This window comes from Rhinolophus sinicus, chromosome 2 (assembly GCF_057876585.1).
Source record: "Rhinolophus sinicus isolate RSI-liver-muscle chromosome 2, RSI-T2T, whole genome shotgun sequence".
Taxonomy (NCBI): domain Eukaryota; kingdom Metazoa; phylum Chordata; class Mammalia; order Chiroptera; family Rhinolophidae; genus Rhinolophus; species Rhinolophus sinicus.
In genome coordinates, this window is record NC_142502.1 from 58,010,192 (window position 1) to 58,016,003 (window position 5,812).

A 5,812-nucleotide genomic window follows, 5' to 3' on the forward strand; every position below is an offset into this window, starting at 1 on the left:
GTTTTCAAGATTTTCCATAAGAAAGAGTTTAAGAAAAAAGGCAGTGTCAAGATAAAATACAGTTTTCTGGAGCAAACTCTTCAGTCTGATCAAACTGGCCTATAGACAATGGAGTTAAAAGCCACAGGTTAGTCATATGTGAATTGCAAAATACTTATAAATTTTGTAATTTTTTGTGGATGGCATGACCCTAATGCCCCTTTATGTACCCATCATATACATTATTTTAACTTACATGTCTATCATATAAATGATTTTAATTAATATATGTTTGTCAGTTCACAAAAGACTTCTTGTTTGGTTTTTTTTGTTTTGTTTTTTTTTTTTGTTTTTTTTCCCCCGTCATGACAGTAGTCATTAGGTATACCCACTTGATGCTATACAGCTGCTTTCTATAGCACTAACTGTGAGTCAGTGGTTCAATTGGAACTAAAATAACCTCACCACAACAATTTATTAAAATGGGTAATATAATTTCCATTAAAAAACAGCCCTGTAGAGGTACTTCTACCCCAATTCTTAGCTATAACCCTGTAAAAAATGAATAATTAAAACAATAAAAGATAATTTAATGCCAACAAAAGTCACCTTCAATGAATGGAGGAATAATCACAAATCCAAAGTATAAAGAATGATTGCATAATGTAATGACATTAATCAAGCCAAGGGAGAAATCTGAAAATTGGACACATGTAGTAGAGACAGGACCCTTAAAGTGACTAACCAAAAATGAGAAAAACAAGCTCTGGAAGCAAATGTCATAATACATAAAACTTATCTAAACACAAAAAATGTTCAACATATCAATATTTGCAAATGAGACTCAACTGTGTTGAAGAATGAATGCTCTCAAATTTGATAAAAAATAGAAGCTCCAGCCCTTTCCATTGCTATATAGTTACTTGAAAGTTAAAGGAAAAAGTAACTATTTATAAATGCAAATCAAAGAACTCTATTATGATATTAGTAACAAAGGGTCAAATGTAATACAAAAGTATAAAATAAAGCAAAGAGAACTTTATAATGATAAACTACAAAATTACCCCATAAAGTATCATAAGAAATTTTAAAGTATGCATCAGAATTCAAATAGTAATTTTTTTCATAAATACAAAAAAAAACACAAAAAAAACAACTGTAGGAAACTTAAACCCAGTGTATTATGCTTTTGTATATACAAACAAGTAAAGATATTGAAAATATTAATAACATTTAGAATATTGTATACTAATAAAGGGAATATAAAATTGTCTTTATCTCACTCTCATCTTTTCATACACCTTCACCTTTAAATATAGTTTATGCCCTGAACATAAATAATGTACTTCATTTCCCATGCCCATGAAACATGAAAACAGACTAACAATTCTTCACACTGTAAGAAATTCTAGAAAAATAGATATAGTACATATTGTATTATCTGGCCAAAATGCAGTGAAATTACAAGATAGTTTACGTGAACCCTAATGTAAATGGTGGTCTTTGAATTATAATAATGTGTCAATGTAGGTTCTACAATTCTAACAAATGTGCCACTTGGTGGGGGCTATTGATTAAGGGGGGTGGGGAGCTGTGTGGGAGCAGAGGATATATGAGAAATCTCTTTATATTTCTCTCAGTTTGGCTGTGAACATAAAATTGTTCTAAAAACAAAAATCTTTTTAAAACAGTAATAGACCCCAACTACCTTGAATTTACCAAAAATTCAAACAAAAACAAAGATATTCAAATCACTTTTTTAAAAATTCCTGTTGGCAGAGTGAAAATCAAGACCTACGCTGCATACTGTCTAGAAAGAAATATAATGAAAACACTATGTGTCAGTACCTATTAGCACAATTAAAGAAGTTCTCAGATAAAGATCCATGCACTAAATGCTTTTATTTTCTAAATAAGAAATATTAATAACAGAGTTAAGCATTCAATTAGAAATGACAGAAAAAGATGGCCAAATACATGTAAAGAAAGATGGATAAAGTATTAAAGATGAAAACAGAAATAAGTGAATTAAAAAATATTTAATAAAATGAAAAAAGAACCAAAAACAAAATAGTAAATCTACAACAAACTTAGTTAAGGAAAAAGTGACCAATTTTAAAAGCACATAATCAACAATAAAAATGACTAACAATTAAAATAAAGGGACGTTGAAATAAGATGACAATTTGTTAAATATTGTTCAAATAAATTTTGAAAATTCTAGATGAAGCAAATAATCTGAAAAAATAAGTATTTTCCATAATATACAGTATAGCATCAAAATTACTAATTCATCAAAAATGAACCAGTATGACCATTAAAAAACACAGAGTGTGAGAAGTTACTTGCTATGCATATTAAGATTTTACAAAGAATTCACAAATCCACATAAAAAAGTCTTACAAGCTATTCGAAAGATAGGCAAAAGACTTGACTACGTATTACCTTTGTAAAGAGAATAATGTTGATAGACAGTGAACACATTATTCAACAAAATCATCAGGAAAATACCCAGTTAACACACAGTAAATTACAAATATGCACCTGATGACTATTTGTTGGTGAGGAGGTAGGGCAACCAGAAATCTTATACACTACAACTAAAAGTATAAATGGGTGCAACTGCTTGTGAACACTATCAGTATCTCTTAAAGTTGAAGATACACAAATCCTATGAACCAGTAATTCCCCTTCTATATATACACACAACACAAATGGGTAAATATGTGCTCCCAAAGATTATACAAGAATATTCATAGCCACATTATTCAAATTAACCAAAAGCTGGAAACAACCTATAAGTCCATAAACAGCAGAATATATAAATATATTGATGTCAGTTCATAAAGCAATTATGAATGATTAATAATTTCACAACCGTGGTAAAACATTTTTAAAAAGAAGAATTAATTACTGCTTCTTCCAAAATCTTTGATCAATCCCATAGAAAATATGGATGAAAGAAAGCCAGACACTATATGATTTTGATTTAATGTTCTATATGTTCACTGAGTTTATGCATATATTAATATGTGTAACTTATAAAAATACTATGAAGATTGGCTAACATTTTCGGTCTTTATTTCAATGTTCTTTTTTTCTACAAAAAAAATGTTAAAGAATGCTTTTAAAACTTTAAGAAAACATGAACACCCCAATAGAAGGATGAGTAAAATATATGATTAGGTATTGTACAAAAGAAGATAAGAAAATGGTTCTTTCTGAAGAAAAAGTAATATAATAGTATATAATTAATATTATAATAAAATACCATTTGCAAATTTTTTGAGGATGAAAAATACCATATCCAGGTTTTATGAGGATTTGGGGGAATGATATTCTAATATAGTGCTATTGATTATATTTTTAAAATAGTATAACATTTCTAAAGAACAATTTGGAAATTTATTTAACCCAATCAAAAACAAACAAAGAAACATAAACTTAAAATGTTCACATGCTTGAACTAAACGTGTAATCCTTATCTTTTTTCCCAAAGATCAATTCACACAAATAAACAAAGAGGTGGGCACACGATCTATGTAAGAGAAAAATCCAAAGATAAATTATAAAAATAAATTATGATATAAAGTATGATATGTGCTTTTCAAACAAAAATGTTGAAAATAACACTGAAAGTGATACAAAAATGATTACTTGACACAATAGGTTATAAGATACCACCTATGATACAACTCTTATTTCTGGGGAAATTGTTCTATGTATATCTGCACATATCATATCGGAAAGAACTCCTGATAAAATTATTATATTTCAATTAATTTTCTATATTAATCACCAGTTAGTAATGTATTAAACAGAAAATAATTTTATCTAAAAGATACAGTTAGGCAACTAGGTCTAAGAGTGAAAACACACAAGGGCCTGAAATCCTGAGTTCTTGGCCACCCTGGGATTTGTTCAGGGAATAATTAAGGATGTATTTGAGCATTCACTGATCTCACTGTTTATGGTTTTGCTATTCTATGTTACTAGTGTTTAATTGGAGGCGTTGGCTCATGGAACGTTGTCTAAGTTTCAGTCTCCCCTCACCGCGTATTGGACGTTCGTCTGTTAGGCACAATCAATACAGCCATTTTCAGTAGATTCATTAGATTTTTAATGCCCATGCAAATCCACTGCATGATTTTTCTGTTGAGATTTTCATGATCTTGACAGCCACCACTATCACTAACCCAGAACTGCTAGCAATCATAATTTATTATATCCTTGAACTCACTTCCAAATATAGATTAAACATCTTTCAACTCTCTGTGAATATCTCTTTAAAACCTATGAGACATCCATGAGTGCATTCTATTAGTTAGAGACAGTTTATTATCTCAGTCAAAGGAACATTCAGATTATTAGGGAAATCAATTCTATTTTAATAAACAACATTTAGGGGCCATCCTAGTCCTGGAAAAAAAAAAAATCACACATGATGACTATGCTACACACTCTAAATTCTATAAATTATCCCTTGTCTTACTAAAAGGGAAGAAACGGGAATTAACATTTATTAATCGCCAACCTTACGTGAGCCATAATGCCGGACACTTCTTACTATGTAACACTATTTCATTCTTATAACAACTCTTGAGGGGTAGGAAGGATATTTTTTATTGAAGAAGGAAAAATAAAGCTCAAAAAACTTAGAAAACTTCCAAAGGAAGAAAAATAGTATGTAGTAGAAGTGGAACTTGAACATGTGTGCCTAACTCCAGGGATCTTGATATCATTTATCTTCATGTGCCATGGTGGGTAATCCTATATGCGCTGAGAAACTAAAACTTCCATTGGGAGGCAGCACAGCATCACAATCAGGACCTTTTGCTCAGGTGTCAACTGTCTGCCTAGGTCTGAATGCTAATTTCAACACTTATTGGCTATTTGACGTGGATAAGGAAAGCTACACCATCTCTTAGCACTGCTGTCTGGGTATAAAAATGGTTTATACCCTATCAGGTTAATATGAGGATTAAATTAATGTATCTAACTATTGAAATTAATTAGTGAAAAGAATTTAGTAGTGCATGACTCAAGGAAAGTATTTAATAATTGTTAGCTATAACTCTGATTTTGTTTCATTCTTATTATTCTATTACTAAATATTTATTTCCAAGATAAGTAATACCCTGATTTATTTTTTAAAGTTGGAATCATTTTGTGATTTGCTCTAAAGAAAGGAAATTCAATAAACACATTTACGGAAATCATTTTCTAACAAAAACTACAAGTGTTATAAATTTGGCTCAACATTTTTTCCCCTTCAGGCTCCTCCTGTATTTATTTATGCTTTTGAGAGAGATAAAATAGTATAGAGGCTTAACAAATCTTTATGTTTTACCAATTTCTACTTTTATTGCTACACATTAGAGAGATGCCAGTTGGAAATACCATTGTTTTAATAAGTTCTCTATTTTAGAGCTACATAATAAAGATAAGTATATATCACTAACAAAGATACTTCTGACTACAAGAGTTTAAACACAAGTTTAGACACAAATTCAGTGGACACTTTCCAAACAATATTGGATATAAAATAATTAATATTTAGAACAACTTTACACATTATTATAAAACTTCTGTTGATGAGTTAGTAGAGATATTCAACATCTTTCACTCTGAAACCTTCACCACTACTTTTAAAATTTTAATATTTTGTTCTAACAGGACTCAATTTTGATTTTCTTTTAACTCCTCAAAAAACATTTATTTAATGTTCCACATTTACACTTGAATTAAGTGAAAAAAATGGATAAACATTTCATGCTTCTTTATGAAACAGATTTGTTTATATTTAGAAGGTCTTAATCATTTCAAAATTATT